Raw genomic sequence first — 24266 nt, 5'->3', positions numbered from 1 at the left:
TGAGCGGTTCTAGTCACTTCAGTCGGGAACCGCGCGACAGCTACGGTCGCAGCTTCGAATCCTGCCTCGTGCATGGGTGTGTGTGATGTCCTTAGGTTAGTTAGCTTTAAGTAGTTCTAAGTTCTAGGGGACTAATGACCTCAGGAGTTAAGTCCCATAGTGCTCAGAGCCATTTATTCATCTGAGTCCCGAGGACACAGATGAATTGCGCGACTGCAGGTGCTTATCCCTTGCACGCTTCCCGTGAGACCCACATTCTCAGTTGTCCACAATCGACATACATCATGTACCTAATAGATATTTGCCCATTTACTCATTACTCGAGCACACTAAGGTGACGATTCCCGTAAGAGTTCGGGCAATCTGTGAGCATTCGCCGAGATTCACGGAACATTTCGAAGCACAGGCACTACACTTGGCACTTTGTAAGCATAAAAGAGTGTTACAGATTCGTCGATGATACTTTCGTTTTATGGAGCCATGGTGAGGAACAACTCGGTGACTTCCGAGGGCACTTGAACAGCCTCCATACCAACATAAAATTTACCATGGAAATGGACAACAGATACCCTTTCTAGATGTGTTCATCACAAGGGATGGTGAAAATCTAGGACACAGAGTGTATCGAAAACCGACACGCATGGGCCAACACCTGGACAAACTGTAAAATCACGTACCCAGCCAGAAAAAAAGCATCATTAATACACTCGTAAAGTGAGAAAGGCGAACATGTGAGCCGCAGGCATGAGATACACCACCTATAAAGCGTTCTGTGGAGCAATTGGCGACCCACCTGTAATATAAGAAGTGTAACAGAGTCAAATAGTCGGTGAAAAGACAGATCGAAGATAGAAATATCGGGCACGGCCGTTCTGCCATATGTTACCAGAGTGACAGACAGAATCAGTCGTATATTACGGAAACACTGCATACCGACTGTTTATAAACCAACAAAGAAGACTAAAGAGTGGCTCAGATCGACAAAGGACAAAAGGGACCAGACTGCAACAAGCGGAAAAGTTTATGTTGGAATGACCGGACGATTAGTCAGCACCAGGATCACAGGTGGACAAGTGAAGAAATCGGTATTGGCAGAGCACGACAACATACTAAAATTCGCCAACGCAGATGTTCTGGATATAGAGAAGAGCTATCACACCCGCTTCTTCAGAGAAGCATTAGAAATACGCAGACAAGGGAATAGCTTCAGCAACGAACAAGAAAAACGAACGACCGTTGCAAGTAGAAAGGGCGAACCGCACCGGAAATGGCCACGGAAAAGAAAAAAAGCCCTTGGACTTCGGTACGCCATGTAGATATAGTCTGCGGCCGCAAGCTGCGCTCCAGTCCATCAGCAGCAATTCTAGCTGAAACTTTGACAATAAAAGCCAATCGTGCTGGCGAAACGTCAGAAAAATCATCAAACAAACGTCGCTTGAAGAACTCGAGACACAAGTCAACAGGCAGTTTACCTGTGAATATGTGTGGGCCAGTGGTGTGGCGAAAAGCACGTGCTTGGAGAAATCACGGGATGCAAGTCAGACCATGGATTTTTCAATCTTCGCGTTAACCTAGCCTTCACTTTTCCACAATGTGAGAAGTTGAAAGTAACAACACGTGGTTGGGAGTCAGCATTAAATTTAAGTTCTTCTTTCCACGATTAGGTAACTGTCCTACGTTAGGGAGACACAAGTCGCTTAATTGGGGTTCAGTAGCAGGACTTGCGCCAGGCCACAACGCCTCACGAAGTTATTTTGTTGTTGTTGTTATTATTTCCATGTATATGTATACGGCGCCGTCAGATAGCGGATCTTACTCGCACATCTTTTTTCATTGTTATTAGTTTTAAAATCGTACACATTTTTGGTCGAGGGTAAGTTTTATTTAGTGGGGGAGTAGCCGTGGACAGAAAGTCACAAACGGCATTCCAACCCAGGATCCGTGCCTCGGGTACTGTTAATGTTTTAAGAGAGTGAAATCGAGACATGAATACAGTACGGAAGCAAATATAGTTGAAGGCTACATATGTTATTCAGATATCAAAACCCTTCCACAAGATTTTTAACGTGGAGAGCTACACCGAACCTTTTCTTTCGGACTGTTGACTGCTACAACTGCAGCAAACGTCTTGAGTGATTTCAGTGAAATAACAGCCCACCTAGCCCTGGGGTTGGGTGTGCGATGATTGCAGCACACTAATGCGAGTGCAGTTCTCTAGCCAGTGCGCCACCTCACTTCAGAGTCCGCTGAGTGCACGTGCAGAACGCTGCAGACACCACTCCGGCCTTGCGGCGCGCCGACGCAGTGGAACACCAGCCATGATTTATGAGGGCCAGCTGACAGCGCTGAGAGCAGAAGGGTGGTCCCGCCCCGCAGTTTGTGGTGGCGCATGCGGCCGCGACAAGTGGCGCCACCGCGCTCACACCAGGCGCCCCGGGCTGGAGAGCGGTTTGTACCGCCGAGGACCGCTGCTGCAGCCTAGGGGCCAGCGTGGGCAGCCGGAATTCCATACCGGTCAAGCTCTCTTTTTTCTGTACATTGACAGATATAACACAACACTACACCACTGAGCAGGATGACTTATTCAATTTCATTCAAATTTATCCCTGTCGAATGGTATCTAATGAGGAGAGCGGTAATGTTACAAAATTTATAAAAAAAATACTTCAGAGGTAGTCACTATCATTTTCCAACACTTTCTAGTATGTCGCGTTTTGGAAGCATGCTGCCATCGTCATGTGCTTTTTTCCTTGTGCAGTAGTTTGGAGTTCAAATGTGTGTGAAATGTTACGGGACTTAACTGGTAAGGTCATCAGTCCCTAAGCTTACACACTACTTAACCTAAATTATTCTAAGGACAAATACACACGTCCATGCCCGAGGGAGGACTCGAACCTCCGCCGGGAGCAGCCGCACAGTTCATGACTGCAGGGCCTTAGATCGCTTGGATAATCCCGCGAGGCTTAGTTTGGAGTGTCATCAAGTCGATTTCCCGTGTCTATGCGTGTCGTCATGTTAGGACATTTGTACCAGTGATGAAGTTCCATACTCCGTAACAGAGCGTAGGCGACGATGCGGTAGACACGCACCGCCATACTAGGCAAGGTACTAGTGGAGGTGGTTTGCCATTGCCATTGCTACTGACATTCCCATTGCTTTTCTCCGAGCGTAATGGGGATGAATGATGATGAGGACGACACATCTCGAGGCAGGTGAAAATCCCTGACCCCTCCGGTAACCGAACTCGGGACCCCGTGCTCGGGAAGCGAGACGCTACCGCAAGAACACGATTTGCTGACATTTGTATCTGTACAGATAGGTTAATTTTTTGTAATGTGCCAATTATGTATGTTTTATGCTACAAACATATAAGCAATGATGTCTTTACTCATGTTGTTGCCGAGTACTACCTTATGTAGCACACAGTGTATATTTCTTTACATTTCAAAACTTGTTAACTGTTGAGGTAAAGTTTATTTCAGTGGCTAGAAGGTTGCATACACTAAAAACAAATTTTTTGTATCAGTGTATATTTTAGATCTTGAAAACAGTTAAACAGAATGGTCATGAGATCTCTTCTGAACAGCACGTTGTAAGGCATCCGACACATGCTCAATAATGTTAATGTTTAGGGGGGGTGGGGGTTTGGTGGCCAGCGGAAGTGTTTATACTCAGATGAGAGTTCCTGGAGATACTCTATAGCAATTCTTGACATGTGGGGTGTTGCATTGTCCTGCTGCAATTTCCCAAGTCTATCCGAATGCACAATGGACATGAAGGGATGCAGGTGATCAGACAGGGTGGTTACAGACGTGCCACCTGGCAGAATCGTATCTAGACCTAACAGGGGTCCCATATCATTCCATCTCCACACGCCCCGCACCATTAAAGAGTCTCCACCAGCTTGAACATGCCCCTGCTGACATGCATGGTCAATGGGTTCATGAGTTGGTCTCCATACCCGTACACGCCCATCCGCTCGATACAATGTGAAACGAGACTTTCCCGGCAAGGTAACATGTTTCCAATCATCAACAGTCCAGCGCCGGTGTTGACAGGAACAGGAGCGGCGTAAAGATTTGTGCGATGCAGTCATCAACGGTACACGACTGAGCCGTCCGCTCCGAAAGCCCATATCGATGATGTTTCGTTGAATGGTTTGCACGCTGAAAACTTGTTGGTGACCCACCATGGAAATCTACAGCAATTTGTGGAAGGGTTGCACTTCGTTCACGTTGAACGATTCTCTTCAGTCGTCGTTGGTCCCGTACTTGCAGGATATTTTTCCGGCCGCAGAGATGTAGGAGGTTTGATGTTTTACCGGATTTGATTCAAATGGCTCTAAGCACTATGGGACTTAATATCTGAGGTCATCAGTCCCATAGATTTAGAACTACTTAAACCTAACCAACCAAAGGACATAACACACATCCATGGCCGAGGCAGGACTTGAACCTCCGACCATAGCAGCAGGACGGTTCCAGACTAAAGCGCCTAGAACCAATCGGCCACAAAGGCCGGCTTACCGTATACCTGACATTCACGTTGCACTCGTGAAATGGTCGTGGAGCACCTCCTTTTCTTTTTTCCGAGTAACTCACCGAAAAATGTTAAGACAAGATTTAAATCAATATTTAATTCTAGCATTACTGAGGATGAGAAACCAGGGAATATGAATCACCCACAAGCTTCACTTTAAGTTTGCATTTTTTGCAACACAACCAGTTAAGACACCAACAGTTACGTGTTGCAGTTGATCAGGTAGGTCACAGTTATACTGCCAACAATTTATAGAAAACAGATTAAGACTTGCAAATTTAGAATATTTAAATTCCACGAAAATTAGGGAATAAACAGTTAAACTGGGGAACAACTAGTTTCTGATTTGACAGATTGCTCTTAAAAAGCCATCATGTTGGCCGTGTAAAGCCCACTTAATAAACTTGACTACAATAAGCTACTCTCCAAGCTGTATAAAACTGTTTATAAGCTCAAAGGGATCCTAATGGACTAGCTCGGGCCTAAAGCTTGTTTGAGGAATTAAAGCCCTCCCTAAAGCTGAAACAGGTACAGAAAGGATAAGATTGACCTCGACAGAGTACCATAAAATCATTAATTAACCAGAAACCCCCCCCCTCCCCAAATAAACATCGCATGTCAAAACCCCATTTCACGGGTAGGGCAAATTTTACATAATTTAAAGTATAAAATAGTTATTTAACTAACTAATGAAAATCTCATATAAACTGAATAAACAAATTACACAAATGCCAATTTAAGTCACATTTATCTTGCTTGCTTGATGTGCGTCGAGAGCGGTATGGACGTGCTGCTTATCGATTCAAACAAACCCAGGACTCAACCACAAGATAACAAGAATTCATTTATAACACATTGGGCTCAATATTAATACTGAAATGAACCCAACAGCAGACAGCGGAAGAGAATACTAAAGCGTCGGATAGGAACAGTCAACAGCAGTCACGACGAATAACCTCGACCATAGGCCGGGTTACTGGATCACCGTTTTAGCGGAATGTGAATGTCAACGAACGCTATCAAAGGTGTATGACTGATGCACGCTCCGACGAACAGCTACCGGTACCGAGACACAGTCTTGTTTCCACACCGGCAAAATAGAGGAAACAGAACTGATAGAAGTTTCATAAAGTTCTGAATCAGATACCTCTATTCAGACCCAAAACCAGTAATCTTATCGAGGCCACGTCACATCAGACATAGAGTCGACAACGGTCGCACTCCCCGCGACCACCTGCCACCGCCGACCTTCTTGCTCACCCGCAGCTGCGCGTTCAACGAGGAACTGCTTCGCGCAAAGCACACAGCGCCCCCTTGGAATCGCTAGTCAACAAAAGATATTGCGTGGCGGGAATTGAAATTAACGCAGCAAGCGACATTAAGAGGCAGAGGAATCGAACTGTGAAGAACACACACTTCACGTCGCACGGGAAAATACCCACTTCATCGGTGCCTCGGAGATGCTGTGTCCCATCACTCGTGCGCCGACCACGTTGAAACTTACTTAAATTCTGCTAACCTGCCATTGCGACAGCAGCAACCGATCTAACAGCTGCGCCGCACTTTTGTTGTCTTACATAGGTGTTGCCGCCTGCAGCGCCGTATTCTACCTATTTAAATATCTCTATATTCGAATAAGCATGCCTATACCAATTTCTTTGGCGATTCAGTGTATATAAAAGTAAAGTATTTAAAACTAACGATTGGTGACTCTGTGTGCGGAAATCGATTGACGATTGTGGAGGTCACCCCTGCTAAGGGAACCCTATCCTGACACAATTAATGTTCGACACGTATAAGTTCAGACATTTTTATTGGTGACTGAGGACGGTGTACCGAACAACGTTACGTCAGTATTTAAGTCATTTGCATACTAGTAATTGTTGATACGTGATACGTTTCCACGGTGGGTAGTGAACCGTGGCGGTTTCCTTCTTTCAAATCACCCGTCATACGCATAGAGGACTAGCGGTTGTGCGTTACAGGAAGAGCCTTTCAACAAGCGGACGTGACAGTGCTGCCGCGAGCGGTCTGGTGGTTGCTGTCAGCATGTGTATAGTTTGCGGCGTGAAGTCGGACTCGGTTCCACTTGGAGCGATTCGCTGTGTGGGGCCTGGGTTTGGTCACGTTGGCCGTTAGTATTTGGCACGAGGCCTGTTCTCATGAACTTGCTCCGACGCTATTCCCGGGTGGGTATTATTGTAGCGATCTTGGCACTGCGTGTCCCTTGAGTCATTTCATTTGTATCTTTAAGTCATTTTCCTCTCCTTTCAGAATTCAGCTGGCAAGAATTCATGTACAGACAGTCTGGTGTTTTGAAGAGTTTGATTCATTAGGAGCTTTGGCGTTTGGATTATGAGATCACTGGGCTGCCCGTCAACATTTTAGACGGGCTAAGCAGAAATAGATGTTGGTGGTGGGTGGCTTTACTTCTTCTTCCGGTATCTTGCCTCCCGATGCTGAGCAAACTCAAGGTGTTCCAATGCATCAGTAAGCGTATGCTCAACAATAAGTGTGACAGCTTAAAAGTATTCGAAATTGTATAAATTTTTGGTGATTTCGTGTTTGGGAAACTGTTGAGGTTGCTGGAGTTTCGTCCTGCTAAGAGAACCCTTTCCTGCCTGAATACTTGATTTTGGGACACTTTAAAACAAGCTAGTGGGCCCGCATCGTATACGCTCTCAAAGTTTTCTCCAGTCTTACGGCTGTTGTGATACTCGCAGAGAACATCGAACCTGTTGGCCTCATAGTTCTCTTGTGGACCTTTTGCCAGTGTATGTCAGTTGTCGATATCGCCTTCTCCGAGCCTATTGCCTCCTGTATCACCTCCCACCTTCAGGTATTAAATTATGTAACTTTGTTACGGGCTTGTGCCGCAATAATTGTAATATTTACTTCATTTTTACAGAAACGAGACAACATCCTATCTTTTGTTTTAATTAATGTGGTTTTAATAGTTCCACTCTGTTAGATAAATGTTTAACATGGCCGCCGACGGACGTTGCCCACTTTGTCAAATTGATTTACGTTTCACCATCTGGCGATGGGCTGGTTTAAATTTGTGAAGAGCCGTAACTGGCCGTTTCTTAACTTGTGAGTTTTTTTGTTAAACCTTGTTTCCTGGCACTGAGCAAGTGTTTAACGGAAGAGGCTTTTACACGTAAATACCGAATGTTAATGGGATTGCCTTTATAAGAAACTGTCCTAATTATCCATCATCTCCTTGGTTTCATATGGGATCCTGTTTATAGATAATAATTTTGGTATAAGATTCTAGAACGACAGCTGGTCGTCTTTCTAACAGTAAACATGTCGCATGTTGGAATTCGTATTTTTCTCTTTACCTAAACATGTAAAATTCAAAATCAATCTGAATTCTCTTATTTCTTGCTCCAGCTTTATTTAAGGGTCCTATGACCTTCTTTTAAAATCGTAGAAGAATTTTTTAGTTCATTTAGCGGCAGTAGCCCTTGGGTGAAATATTTGCACTTAATAATGTCTTGTAATAAGTGTTTTACAAATCTTAAATGACGTGTATCGGAAACCCTTATCAGTCCTTCTACTTAATGTGGTCAGCGGTCCTGGACGCCATTTGATGTTCTACTTCCAAGTACACGTGGCAGGAGCAAGCATTTATGTTGATTTTCCCCAGGGCAGCAGCTCATTTGCTGGATCGTAGACACAAAATGTCTCCTCTATGCTGCGTGGTCTGAGGCACCTTGAAACGGTACGCGCGGCTACCCCCGCCGGAGGTTCGAGTCCTCCCTCGGGCATGGGTGTGTGTTTTATCCTTAGCGTAAGTCAGTTTAAGTTAGATTCAGTAGTGCGTAAGCCTAGGGACCGATGACCTCAGCAGTTTGGCTCCATAGGAACTTATCCCAAAATAAGTATTTAATATTTTCATCTATACCTACGTGGGTGGTCTTAGTTTTTGGGTTTGCAATCGTGCAAAAAACATCAGATAGTAAATTACGTGATGTGTTTGCGGGGAGACTATTAGAAGCAGAGAAAAAACGGCCAACTCACTGATGGATATACATAATAGACTATCACATATAAAAATACCTGCGCTTATACCCATTAGACACTGTATACGATGTGTTAGAAAAATGATGTTCTAAAAAGAAGTGAGAAAATTCGGAGGGTTGCAGAGCGTGTCGTGAGGATCATCTTGTTGTTAGGACCCATGTTCGGAAACATCATCTGACGATCTTACAGGGTGTCCTAATTTCAGGTGCTGGGTCTACCACCATGCCATTCCTTCGGCAGCAAACGTGACTTCTTATCTCAATGTCCGTAAGCGGTACGTGTCATATAATTATTTCGACACTGCGAATGATTAAGGCTGTCACAAGTGGAGAAGATGGCACTGGTTGCTGCGAAGAGACGCCTGGTCAGCCATGAAGGCAGTGCTCTGTTGCCTCGGTGGATTAGTATTTTGGACACAGGTCCCCACATGCCGTTTATTTCCTCCTTTATAACGAAAACAATACTTTTTCTTCTGTATAAAGAAAAACACTAGAGGTTTTATAGGGTTTCAGGAGGAAAAGAAACTACAGATGGAAGCGTGTGATCGAAACCATCGTCAATCGAGGTAACAGAAGTCATAGGCAGCAGCTAGCACCATCTTCTTCTCCGACTATCGTGCCGCTCATTCGTGATCACCGAATAACGAACAACGTTCTCAAGACGTTCGTGTACGGAGTAGAAAGTCACCTCCGCCGCCGCAGCGATGGCCTAGCGCCAGGCGCTGGTGCCAGTGACTTCCACGTCCTGTAGAGTCATTCGATGACGTTGCCGGACGCGAGCTCCTATCCCCAAATTGTTCCTCGCGATACTCTCTAAAACAATTCAAGCTTGTCCGTACCGTTTTGCAACACCCTGTATAGAAAGTGGTATGAAGCATTACTTATATTTTTTGTTATCAAGTACCGGCCAAAGTGACCGAGCGGTACTAGGCGCTTCAGTCCGGAACAGCGCGACCGCTAAGGCCGCAGGCTCGAATCCTGCCTCGGACATGGATATTTGTTACGTCCTTAGGTTAGTTAGGTTTAAGTAGTTCTAAGTTCTAGGGGACTGATGACCTCAGATGTTAAGCCCTATAATGCTCAGATCCACTTGAACCATTTGTTATCAAGTAAACAAAGCCTTTTTAAAATTAATGAAATAAACGTTCCACACGATGAAAATTTTGTTGATGACAGTATATCAGCTGACAGAAGCATCAAAGTTATAGTGCACATTGAGAAGATATAATGCGCTACGAAGGTGGAAACTGATCATATAGATTGGTAGAAGCTGCGCGGAAAACTGACGTACACATGAACAAATATTTTGCATTACCCCAGTTCCCAGAACTCCTGAAAATAGACGTTTAATGTCGATATTGTATCATAGACACAGTCCCTTTGACTGTTCAGAGGTGTGACTAAACCCGCCCAAACATGTAAGCAACCAGGCAAGAGCAGTGCCTGTTAGACGAAGGGGGTGCGACAGCCGGTCATTCCACCACGAAGGAGGGGTACGGCTCGTGTTGTCTGTATTCAACCATGCATAGACGGTTTCGATCACGTCCGAATTGTTACTTTGTGCCAGAAAGGGCTCTCAACAAGGGAAATATCCAGCAGTCTCCGAGGGAATCAAAGCAATGTTCTTCGGACATGGACGACATACAAAGGCAGGAACTGTCGATGACATGCCTCCCTCAGGCCGCCCAAGGGCTACTACTGCAGTGGATGACGTCCACCTACGGATTATGGATAGGAGTAACCCTGACAGCAACAACACCATGTTGAAAAATATTTTTCGTGCAGCCACACGACGTCGAGTTACGACTCAAATTGTGTGCAATAGGCTGTATGATGCGCAACTTCACTTCCGACGTCTATGAGGAGGTCCATTTTTGCAACCACAACACCGTGCAGCGCGGTACAGAGGGGCCCAACAACATGCCTATTAGGCAACTCAGGATTCGCATCACGTTCTCTTCACCGATGAGTGTCGCATATGCCTTCAAACAGATAATCGTCGGAGACGTGTGTGGAGGAAACCCGCTCAGCCAGAACGCCTTAGACACACTGTCCAGCGCGTGAAGCAAGGTAGAGGTTCCCTGATGTTTTGGGGTGACATTATATGGGGCCGACGTATGCCGCTGGTGGTCATGGAAGGCTGTTCCATACGTGAAAGCCATCCTCCGACCGATAGTGCAACCATATCGGCCGCATACTAGCGAGGCATTCGTCTTCATAGACGACAATTCGCGACCGCATAGAGCACAACTTGTGAATGATTCCTTGAGGATAACGACATCGCTCGACTAGAGTGTCCAGTATGTGCTCCCGACATGAACCCTGTCGTACATGCCTGGGATGGATTGAAAAGGGCTGTTCATGGACGATGTGACCCACCAACCACTCTCAGGGATCTACGGGGAATCGCCATTATGGAGCGGTACAGTCTGGACCAACAGTGCCTTGATGAACTTGTGGACTGTATGCTACGACGAATACAGGCATACATCACTGCAAGAGGGCGAAATACTGGGTATTAGAGGTACTGGTGAGTACAGCAATCCGGACCACCACCTCTGAAGGCCTCGCTATATGGTGGTAAATCATTCAATGTTTGGTTTGCATGAGCAATAATATTGCCGGAAATGACTTTTATGATGATCTTCATTCCAATTTTCTGTACAGGTTCCGGAACTCTCGGAACCGAGGTGATGCAAAACTTTTTTTGAAGTGTGTATATATGGAACGCAGTTGACGGCCCAGTACGACACACTTTGTCTCATAATTCCCGTCTTCGATAGCAGCAGTGTTAGTGCAGCAGTTACTCACTGTTCTTGGTGTTGTTACGATGAAATTAACAGTCCTAGAAGCATCACAGAAGGTATTTCTAAATCCGCCTCCCTCTCCTCATGCTCCTGATCGTTGCTTGGCAGCAAATGCCACGTTTGTGGTTCGCTCGGTGTGGCGAAGCCGATGCCGATCTATGCGGTAACTCTTCTGCAAAATAGTAATAATGAAATTAGCTGTATGGATCACACGCGCACAAACACCCACAATCACCTTCCCAAACACCCATCCACGCACACACAAACACACACACACACACACACACACACACACACACACACACACACACACACACACACACACACATACACAAAACATCCGCTGTGTACTGGATTCCACCACTAATTATCTGTGTATTAGTAAACCCGGGCACAGATACCTGGTCATAACGGGTCAGACAATGTCGCTTTTACAGTGAATCTCACGTGTACGATTGGTACTTGTAACTGCAAAGAACAGTAACTAATACTGAATGTAAGCGGCATATATCGATGGTACGCAGAATCAGGAGAGCTCGATTGGGTGAAACACAGCACAGGTGTTAATGAGCAGAGAGGGATTTATTCATATCTGAAAAGCATTAAATACAGTACTAAGCCCTGAACTTCATACAGGACATCGAATGCTCAACATAAATGAAAGTAACTTGGATATGGCTAGTAAGCATAACACGGTGGGTAAGGTTGTCGATATCTACAAACGATTTATAAAATAGCTCCAGCAATCATGTAATTTTTCTTTCCTCGTTCACGGTGTTGTTCGCAACTGTAAAGTATTGCCTCCAACCAGAAGAGAAGTAGCGTAGCCGATTCCCTTAGGAATCAAGTGCTGATGATATGAATTGCAACGACATTGATGTAAGACTTCATTAGAATTTGCCGACATTAAGTTATCTACGGAACTGATACAACTCCTTTTCATTTAGGAAAAAGAATTATTGTATCCATTTAACTATCCAAACGCGTTTAACAGATCGAATCAAGGCTTCGTAAGCCTTTCCATGAACACGGAAATTGAAGTACTGATTTGTATATTAATTACACAAGGTGGAAAGTGTACTTACAAAACTCCAAATATACTTTGCCATGATGTACACAGAGAAAAGCCATGATGTACACAGAGAAAAAATTATCTGTATATGTAGCCATTAAAAGTCGTCAAATGAAGTAGATGCTTTCTTATTCATAACTCTGATAATACCATCTCCATCATGCATTAAAATCTCCAATAAGTGAACACCGAAAATTAAGTGCTACCAACATCTGGCCTGCGTACTAGGCAGGTTCTACGGTAGAAATGACAAATGAAAGTGACAACGTTTTATGGAATCGCTATCGACGAACGTTCATGTTTATTCGATTCATTATGTGTAACATATGCATACCGGTCAGTTACAGTTCAACAGCTGTTACGTTAATGAAGTGTCAGCATTGCAAATCAAAATATCGTACTAACGAAGTCTGTAAGTAACGTTGTATACTGCCGTCGTCATTTCTCTTACTTTTCTGAAAGTACCACCAAATTTGAAGAAGTTCCTAATTTTTGAATTCTTAATTTTCTGTATCTATGACTTTGCGGGGTTTCAAAAGAAAATTATGGTGGCCCTCAACTATGTACCCTCAGAGTTGAAATATTAAAAGTTTTGGCTGGTTTCATTGTCTAGGGGCTGGGATATGTAGTTGCCGCATTACAAGCCAAATACTGCTGCGTCTGCAGTATAAAGTATGAATATACAAAGGTTCCTATCACTCGGAAACCGCTAATTTTGACTGTGAAATATAAATTTTAAATGAAAGATTGCGATTAAATAAAATCTGCAGGTACTATCTTTGACGTCTTTAAATGATGAGTATGATTGCTGAACCACCTTTAGTAATTCCGTTTATTGCTCTAAAACACTTATTTATATCTTTGATCCAGCAATTAAATAAAATATAAGTTGAATAACAGGGAAACAATAGATTCCTACTTCACGTAATTAGTTAAGAACAACAAAACAGTTCGCGAGATATTCACTTCTAAACGCGTACTGCGTCTACACTGCAGAAGCCACGGAAATCTCACAAGTGCTGAACACTCTCCTAGTTTTTCCTGCGACCGTCCTTCACGCCTTCACGCCTTCCCATCCAGGACTCCCCCTCGCGTCCTTAGCGACCCGATGCTACTTCCCCACTTCCATAGTCTCTCCATTGACTTCGGTAGTCGCCTGCCATAGTAACGAGCGCTGTGATTGGCTAGAGCGCTCCTGCCATGTCTCAAAGCCAACGCACATTCACGAACATATTGAAACACGTACGAAATACTGGATTTACACTTAAATAACTTGAAATTAAATAAATATTCCTACGGCAGGACCATAAACACGCTCTAACACACATTATTCAATACATAAACTAATTAAATAAATATATTCAAAGGAATAGAAGCAAAAGTAGGCCAGAAATCTTTTGTCTCTGTGCTTTCTAAAGCACAATAAATATTTGACCAATTTCTTCATGACTAATATGTATCGGATATAAGCAAAGACTTAGTTGAATAACTATATATTTAAAAAAATCTGCAACGGTTTTTTTCGTGTAACTACGGAGTACTTATGGTCTGATGCGATCAATAGTAATCGGCCACATTGACCTGCAATAGCGCATGTACTATTCAAGTTACATGCCTGTAATTGATACCAATTTATGTTTACACTTATGGCTTTCTAAAGACATGTCGATCGGCAAAATCGAGTGAACTATTTAGATTTTGTAAATTCGTTGCTGGGTGTTACTTGTATAATTTACAGTCAGATACTAAACTTTAAACTAATAAACATATTGAAAATCTGCTTACACCATCACAACCGTCGTGCAAATAATTGTAATGTACGTGTTTCTTTTTGAGGTATCATGATTCCTCTGGCTACTATTAATTTTTACATGAACTGTGAAATGACTGCCATTGTAGTTTCACAAAGTCCCCACTTTTGGCACCCACGTCATACAAATCTCCTTCATCAACACGAAGCACCTTTCTCGACACAGTGTCAACATGGAATTCCCAGCCATGCAGTTGGCATGGACCTCGCGCTGGGGCTACCCCACTTGCTCTTTTTACTGTTTGGCACCACGCAGTTGTCGACGAGCCTCGGCTTGCCGAGAGTCCCGCGGGGACACGCCAACTCCAAATTTAGAATATTTTCAGGGTGCCCTAACTTGCCCATTACCTCACACACCTGAACTTATTAACACTCTGGTTTGCCAGAATGTTCAGAAGTAGCACCCTTCAGTTCATAGAATATAAAACAAATTACAAAGAACAGAAGTAAATGATTAAAACGCCAGGCCAATAGGGCTTACAAAATTTTTGTAGTGCTGTGGGAGCAGCATGAACTCCGAAATTAACTTAAACTGAAATAGATTATGAACGAAACGGCATATTAAATAAATGCTTGCATTTTAGTTATGGATAAGCAATTTTTAGGACAAGAAATAAATTTGTTTTAAATGCACTTTCACTTATGTGCGATTTTGTAAACACTTCTTTTGCCACTCACTCAGCGCTAAGGCGGCTTCTTGCACTTATTTTTCCGTCAAACTACACACACTCACACGGATTTTATCACGAACTATTGATCAACTCACATCAGTCTTTTGACCAAGTGCCTCGCAAAAATCGTGTCTGCCTCTGAATTTGGAGCTCCACCGTTTATAGTGTCAAATCCGTCTAGAAACCCGTCAACAAAACATATCTCAAACCTAACCAAGATCCTCTCTAAGAGATTCCTTCCAGTGGAAAATGATACTTTAGGAACAGAGTTACAAGGCCAACGACTGAATCACAGTAAGCTCAGATTTCCACAAGTGCTATTTAATTACCTTTTATAAATTCTTCCTATCTGCGCTTACCAAAAAATGAGAGTACACACAATTTTAATACCCTTCAAATTGACAACTATATTCTTTGCCACACTCTTATACAAAGCAAAAATCAGTACATATTTTACCTAATCCACGAGGTCACTGACCTCCACGCACCCTCAGTACATAAACTTCTCCCTTTTGCAGATGTGTAGTGCCATAATAAACTAACAAATTACCAATGAATCCCCCAAGTCAAACATATAAAATTATCCCTCAAAAATTACTACCACTAATTACAAATTAGAACAGCTTATCATTTCTCCTCTTTCTCTCCGTCACGTTTCTTACACCCAAAGGTTTTCCTGCGACAGGGTATTTTAAACGGTTATGTATTTGGGTGAGGGCACTCTGCCACAACAATTGGTCCATAGTATAACGCGAATAATTTCTTAATGTCCCCGTACTCTCTAATAGAACACTCTCTGGCGCGCACAAGCACTTTGTCCCCCACTTTGTACTTTATCGGTTTGTATCGCCCATCGTGTCGCCTTTTCCTTTCAGTGGCTAACTTTTGTATTCGGGCCGTTACTGCCTGCTCTCTTTCAGCATCTGATTCAGCTTTTCGCGGCGTGAATTCTACGGTTTCTGTGAGTAGTAACTCTGGTTTCATCCTGGCCATGACTTCCAAAGGTGAGCACCCTGTAGCCTTACTTTTACGCTGTTGAGTACGTCCTCAAGCGCGCTCAGGTACTCCACACACTTCTAATGACGGTTGCTCGCATACGTCCTACATAAACGTCCTACTTCCCGCGTATACCATTCACATGGGTTGCTCGCTGGGTGGTAGACGGATATATGGATATGTGGCGCACCCTGGTCGTATATGAACGTGTTCCAATCGTTCGAAGTAAACTATGATCCTTTGTCAGACAAAAGCCTTACTGGTTTAACAATATTCTTGACGAAATCCTGCTCCAGTTTGGCGATCAGAGTTTTAATATTCGCTTTCCTCATCGGATACAGTTTAATGAACTTACAGGACATGTCCACCACAACAAAGATCTACTTCATGCCGACGCGTCCTGAGGGTAGTGGGCCTAAATTGTCCACAGCCAGTAAATGGCCAACTTTAGTAGGTATAGTGGTTTACATTCCCACTGTTGCGGGGAAGTGGAGTATTTGACCCGTTGGCAACGCTCGCACTCCGCCAGGTGCTCAAGAACCCGTCGGGCCAGATTATTTACGTGAGCGTATTCCTTGATGATTTCAGTGCACTTTTCGGCCCCGTAATGTCCATGACTTAAATGGACGTAGTCTATTAAATGTTTCACATACCTGTTAGGAAAACACAGTCTCCATTTGCCCGTCTCTTCATACTGCCGCCGGAATAACACTCTTTTGGGTATATTAAAATACTTTGGTACTTTCTCGTAACCCTTCCTGTCGAAATTGACCCTTTCAGTTCAGGATCGTCGTTTTGTGCCCGCAGTACATCTTTGCACACCGCACAAATTTCTTTCTTCCCCGCTACCCCCTTCATGTACAGTAGCTTAAATTTCTTCGGCTCCTCCCTTCCATCGTCTTCCGCCCCCGCTGATAATCTAGACAGAGCATCAGCAACATAATTTTTCTGTACCCTTGATGTAGCGGATTCGAATTGCTCCAAGAACATTGCCCAACGCATTAAGCGGTCGCTCATTATTCTGCAGTCCTGCAGATAACTCTATGCCTTGTGGTCCGACAACACTGTCACTTACCTGCCCTCTAAATATATGCGGGATTTCTTAAATCCGTCCACGATCGCGAACATCTCCTTCTCCGATATGCTGTATCCCCGTTTGTGCATATTTAGCTTGCGGCTGGAGAACGCCACACTATGTTCAATTTTTCCATCGACCAGCTATTCCTGAAACACCTCACAACCTATTCCATAGTCCGAACTGTCAGACGCTAAACAGAAAGGGAGATTCATATCTGGGTAGTACAACATCTTACTATTGTACAATTTATCCTTTACACCCTCGAATTCCATTTCTCATTCCTCGGTGCACCCACAAGTTCCATTTCTCTAATTTTGCCTAAATTCAGAATATTCATTCCCCCCTCCCCCAAGAATTTTCTGTAGAAACTGCACTTTTGGGTCTATTACATTCGGCAATGGACTATAATTTTTCGGAACAGGGTACAATTCCTTTCTAAATAAGGATATGCCCCAGGGATTGAATTTCTGCTCCAACAAACTTACATTTTGCGAGCATTAAAGTCATTCTACCTCGTCTCAGAGCCATGAGTACCTCCTAGAAAACTCGACAATGCGCATTCCACGTTTCTGTAGCGATCAATATATCATCTACGTATATCACGAGTTTGCTCATTTCACTCTCCCCCAGGACATGCCTCAACGCTCTTACAAAAACGGCCACGGAAATTGTAAGTCCAAATGGTATTACCCTAAACCGGTAGTTTCACCCTTCAAAAAGGGATGTACCGTCTGCTTTCCTCTGCCAACGGGATCTGCCAAAATCCCGAGGTCAGATCCACACTGGACGTTAAATTGATATTATTAAAATCCTGCAGCAGTTCCTCCATATTGCCAGGCTGATCTACTTGCCTACAATAACTTTATTTATTTTTCTCGCATCTAAAACAATTCTGAGCGAGCTATCACGATTTTAACAATAACGATAGGATTGCAGTAAATCGCTCCTACATCGTTCGACTCTACCTCAATCCAACATTTGTTTTAAACGAAATCTGACGGCATGCCGACCAACTATAAGTATTACATACGGCTTGCACTTGATTGGCTCGTGAGCTTTCACTTTTGTAGAGTACTCGAAATCGCTAACTTTACCAAGTTGACCTGAGAATAGGTCCTCGTAGTGGTACTACAACCCACACAACTCTTTCATTTCCCTTTTTGATATATCCTTGACTGCATCAATCCCTGTCTTAATTCAGTTACCCGTATCGACTTCCTTACTACAACCCTCAGTAACTATGGCACGTGCAATCTGATTTTCACCTGTTATACGTCTTTTAAAGTTTACTTGAAATGCTAATTCTAGGCATTTCCCTACACAATTAAGCTAAGTATTGTATTTGAACAAGAAGTCAGTTCCTAACATTACGTCCTTTACTCGACCACTCACTACAAAACAATCTATCTCTAATTTATTTTCTCCACATTTAAATTCTAAAATTATATGTTCCCTTATTGGATTACTCATACCACCAACTGCCGTTTTAATCTGAACGCTAGTTATGGGGAAGACTACTAGTTTCCTATATTAGATCATGTTCATAAAACTTTCCTACACCGCTGACACATTACTACCTGAATCTAGAAATGCATCTACCATTTCTTTGCTAACTTTAATTTCAATATTTGGCAGTGCATTTACGATTTCCTTTCGTTCTAAATATTCCTCCCTTAATAAATCATTTTCTACGTCTCGTCCCTTCTTTTCCAATTCTGGCGCACACACATCTTGTTCTATACATCCCTCAATCTCATGTTCATCCCACAATCATTCTTTAAATATATCCTTCGCCCCAAATTCATTCCTTCCCTGTATACATCTCAAGCAATTTTAATTTTATCGCATTTCCATACATGCAGCAGTAACGACCGTATCGTTCTACCGTACCAATGCCAATCAGTGACACTAAAATCACGCTCCTCCTTCATATACCAATTTGTACGAACTTCATTACACAAACTATCCCCATCCACACTATTTACTTCAGCCCTATCTAAATTTTCTGTTCGTCCTTCCACACATTTCGCCAATTCAGTACCCACTGCATGCACAGTTTTAGTGTTTTCCCCCTCCAAAATATCGACACTTGCAGCTTCAACAAAATTACACATCAATTAACTGTTAAACGCTTTATCCACCTGAAATAATAGATCGATGCCCAAGCAACCATCACCATAAATATTCCTCTCAGCAAACTTATCTGCTTGTACACCATTTACATCACTACATAAATTCACATCGGAAACCTGACTTTCCTCCTTCGACAAATTAACTTTACGTGAATCGCACACAACTTCATCCTCCACCGCTACATTACACACATTGCTGCTACCTTGTCGTGCCACTTTGGGACTTCAACACTTGCTACATTCCACACTGAACGGAAACAAAATCAGCACACACTTTTCATCCAGATTAACCTCCGATCCTACTTTACACACATTCTCACATTCATACTCTGAGAAACGTTTTAAATCCACATATTCACCAATAAGTTTAGTTTCGCCTTCAGTGGTGACTAGAAACGCGTACATTCCTCCCCTCGAAGTATCAATACCAGTAGCTTTTACATCATCACATAAATTACCATTACTCTGTTCCTTTAAACCTACCTCCGCCGTTGCATTTTTAACTTCAACTGCTGGTGAGACCAACGCTGAGCCTCCCTTAGTAACATCGACACTTTTCACCGAAACACAAATAGTTACTACTGCAATTGCTACTATTTGTACTATTTGCTAATACCTCTTCAGAACACTCCACACAATTTACTTTCACAAAATTCATCTCCTCTTTAACTTCTTTTTGAACCACTTAATCTTTCCATACACCACCACCCACACACTCATTCACTACACATTCGTAACTTACATCATTTATAAATTTATTCCCATTACTATTACATAAATCTTTCACAAATCTATGCTTCCACCGTTCGGGTCTGCTTTTATTGAAAGAGCCACCCATTAGCCTTCCTCTTTAATATACTCCACATTACATATTTGTTGCCTTTCTCCTAACCTATCAACAGTGCTACCACTACCATTATCTCCAGTGCTTTTCATCGCCTGTTCAGATCGCCATCACCAGGCCTGAGATGTGGCTAACGTCAGTTTCCCGACTGGTTGTTACGCAATTGCACTTCACGCGAATTTTCCCCGTCAAGTCTGCATTTTTTACTTGGGTCCCGTTCACGGATGTTACCACTCTCGTTCGTTCTCCGACCATTCCGCTCATTCCAGCTACTATCTTCCTGAGAATTCCTTTGATATCTCTCACGATTATTATTTTGGGGATGATAATTTGGATTCCCATTTTGATACATACCACCCGGTTTGCTTTGAGGTTTGAACTTCAAAGCCCCACTCTAATTTTTTTTTTTTACAAATTCTAGAAATACGTCCATGGAATCACATGGACTATGGTCGAGATCCCACTGCAAATTTTCGGGTAATCGCCTTTTTAACGTGGTGATTTCCTTTAAAACTCCCAACGGATGTTTCACATGCATAAGCTTACCTATTTCGCGCTTGCAAAAGTCTCTCATTGTCCGATTACTGTACCTGTAACTCGGCTCGTTTTTCAGGGCGCCAAAATTCATCCGTTACCTTACAACTTCCAATATCCCTGCTTGTTTGTTTGAGACTATACCAGGAAATTGGAAGTAAATTTCCCATTTTTGAATACTTTATTTTGAATATATTTTATTTCAACTTTCACAGTCTGCTGTAAATCGAATCAATAGACAGCTGACAGCAGCGAAGGCAATTGGAAAACATTTTGTGCTGTGTGTACCGATAATGCCATTGGACATAGCATGGTAAGAAAGAGTTTTCTCTTTTGTAACATTAATGAATCGCCAGGTATTGATGAAAATCGTTTCATCAGCTCAGGGTACTTGAAAACTAGCACATGAAATCAACCTTGCTCATTCCACTGTCATGGAATATTCCGTAAGAAGTTTGTAGTGGTAAACAGTATAGAGAGTGGGATCATTTCTCAGATGAGAGCAGAGTACTGACGGCGATAGCTGGAAGCATGCAGTGCATCATCAGTTGTCATTCACGTTCGTGGCGGAAAGCAAAGATTTTACACATTAATTTCATACTGACCCTGCGGGCGAAGATCAGTCTGTCTGTGTATGTGTTGATAGGGATCTAAAATGCACTGACAAGTGCTACAGAGCTTTTTACTAACTATGACTGGAACAAGCACAGCATTTGCCGTACCGATCTGACTACTTATTCAAAATGCGACTGCGACTCAAACCCCTACGCCTATAAACACTCTATGCACTCGCAATCGGCTGACTCCACCTCCATCTCCGCCTCAACCCTCTCTATCTCGTCAAGGATACTTTCCACCTCCGTCAAGAGTTTCTCATCTGTGGATAAACGAAATCATTGTATATGTGGTCAAATTTATGCATGATTCGAAATGCCCAGAAGTAGTTTCAACAACATGGAAAACATGCGAGACCAAATTCAATGGTATTAAACATTGCATTGCGCTGACCATCGAGTAGACTTGACCCCAACTCATCATCTTCCTCCGCTGCTTGATGTAGGATTTCCCGTGTGGATAGCGACGAAGCTAAAATTACACCGCTGCACGTTATTTATTTGTAATTATGTATCAGCTGACTGAAAGTGCCTCAACTAGATCACTTTCCTCCACTGAATTTCCCCTTCCTTTCCCTCGGTTTCACCCATCCACATAAAAGTAGGGACGGGCTTCACCTCATCATCGATTTGTGCTGGAAGAAGATGAAAGGATCGCAGTCACAGTCTTTCAGACGACTTATTTATGTGGATGAGTAAACACACAGAACTCATAATAATAACCGAGAAAGAGACACTTTAACCAAATACCCGGAGACATGTTCAACGCAACGATAATGTGGTTCACTGATTGAACGATGGTGGTTGTTGACGAGAGACAGAGCCATGGATATTCGTATGGTGCGGTAGGGTCCAGTCCAATGAATTCCTATGGGACGAGCCGCCTAGAATTACCCATGTAGTTGCAGGTGGGTGTGTCTGGTCTGCCACAATACGCCCTGAATGGTTAACGTACGTCCTATTTCCTATAGCTGCACAACAGACCTTATTCACTAAACCTGAAGTGGTAATACTAAACAGTTCAAATGTTCAAATGTGTGTGAAATCTCTAAGCGCGCAGTCCGGAACCGTGCGACTGCTACGGTCGCAGGTTCGAATCCTGCCTCGGGCATAAATGTGTGTGATGTCCTTAGGTTAGTTAGGTTTAAGTAGTTCTAGGTTCCAGGGGACTGATGACCACAGCAGTTGAGTCCTATAGTGCTCAGAGGCATTTGAACCATTTTTTTGTGTGAAATCTTATCGGACTTAACTGCTAAGGCCTTCAGTCCCTAATCTTACAAACTACTTAACCTAAATTATCCCAAGGACAAACACACAACCCATGCCCGAGGGAGGACTCGAACCTCCGCCGGGACCAGCCGCACAGTCCATGACTGCAGCGCCCAAGACCGCTCGACTAATCCCGCGCGGCTACTGAACAGTTACTTGCGTTGAATCTGTAATATATAATATTCTTGCCCCCCCCCCCCCCCTTCGTCTGGCACTTCAATGGCATGATTACGGCTAGGAGGTTTCAAACCAAGATTTGCAGAATGGATCCTTATTTTGACGAGACAGACGTTGAGTTGGATGAAATGAGAAGAGTACGACAGGGCTGTTAACATGAAGAACGAGAATCTTCGGTTTGGGACTGCTGCAATCCCTCGCACTTAACTGTGCGTGAGAGCCATTCGTAATTTACGAGCGCTCCATAACCAGTTAACTCGCTACATCAGAATGCCGGTAATTTTCAGAAGCAGGGAGAGTAGTGTTGGTCAACAGCAGAAATTGTATGATTCACCGGCGATGTATGCTTACTTACAGTATGTGCTCTAGCCTGTGGTAATCTCAATGTAATGGTTCTGCGGTGAATTTCCTTTACTGTTGAGAGTATGTACGTAAGCAGAGGTATATGAGTCGCGTGCAAAACGTAGACGTGTGTGTGTATGTGTATGTGTGTGTGTGTGTGTGTGTGTGTGTGTGTGTGTGTGTCGGGCTTGCAATCCATTCTTAAAGGCACTCTCTCTCTCTCTCTCTCTCTCTCTCTCTCTCTCTCTCACACACACACACACACACACACACACACACACAGCCATTGCCTCCGTCTATCGTTGGGGCTCACAAATAAGAAACATTCAGCTTCCGGCTGCGCTGCTATGCCGACAATGACACAGCCGCCTCACTCGCGTCAACTGCAGACCACCGGAGGAGTGTCGCTTCTATAAGGGAAATACCGCGATCCACTAACAAAAGCAGTTGGCTGACAGAAAGAATTTCATTTGTAGTCTCCAGCTGTTAGAGTGGTCTCTGCATCTCTGTGTAGCTGGGGCCGACAAATAAGAAACAAGGAGCTGACAGTCGCGCTAGTCCACCGAACAATGAGTCCACTGCTTCGCTAGGGGGAGACATTGTTTGTCTGGTGTTATGTCATTGCAGAGAGGTCCGCCCGCGATTCTCCTAAGCTGACCAGAACAAATAGTCGTTGTTTTGCAGCCTGCGATGTGTGGGGGATGGTGTGAAGCGGACGCCGCGGTGGTCTCCAACAGGGAAACGACTCTGCTACTTGCTGCATCTACTGGTTACACACCATGACAACAGCAGTATCTCCCTCTCTGTAATAGTCTCTATTTGAATTGTAATAGAGTTTTTCGGTGACAGTAAGTTCACTTCACCACCTGAACTGCATTGTAATCACAGAGAGAATTAAACCACATATTTACTCTCTTAATAGTATCCGAAACTAGGTAGCTGAAAATATAGCAACCGTCGGATTCTGTTTCGAAAGACTCGTCCGTCATTCACTCTGAAGGCGTTGGGTGCCTCTCTCACTCATAGAACCATCCTTGGTCTAAATAAGTTCAGCCCTCCTATTTCACTAGGAGTGGTTCAAATGGTTCAAATGGCTCTGAGCACTATGGGACTTAACATCTGTGGTCATCAGTCCCCTAGAACTTAGAACTACTTAAACCTAACTTACCTAAGGACATCACACACATCCATGCCCGAGGCAGGATTCGAACCTGCGACCGTAGCAGTCCCGCGGTTCCGGACTGAGCGCACTAGGAGTGCAGCACCATGTTGCTCTAATGAATGAAACCTGACAGGTAAAGTTAATGTCTGTACACGTTCCAGCCAAAGTTAGTAAACAGCGCATTAGCACAT

This window comes from Schistocerca gregaria, chromosome 4 (genome assembly GCF_023897955.1).
Source record: "Schistocerca gregaria isolate iqSchGreg1 chromosome 4, iqSchGreg1.2, whole genome shotgun sequence".
In the NCBI taxonomy this organism is placed as follows: domain Eukaryota; kingdom Metazoa; phylum Arthropoda; class Insecta; order Orthoptera; family Acrididae; genus Schistocerca; species Schistocerca gregaria.
This window is presented reverse-complemented; position numbering follows the sequence as displayed.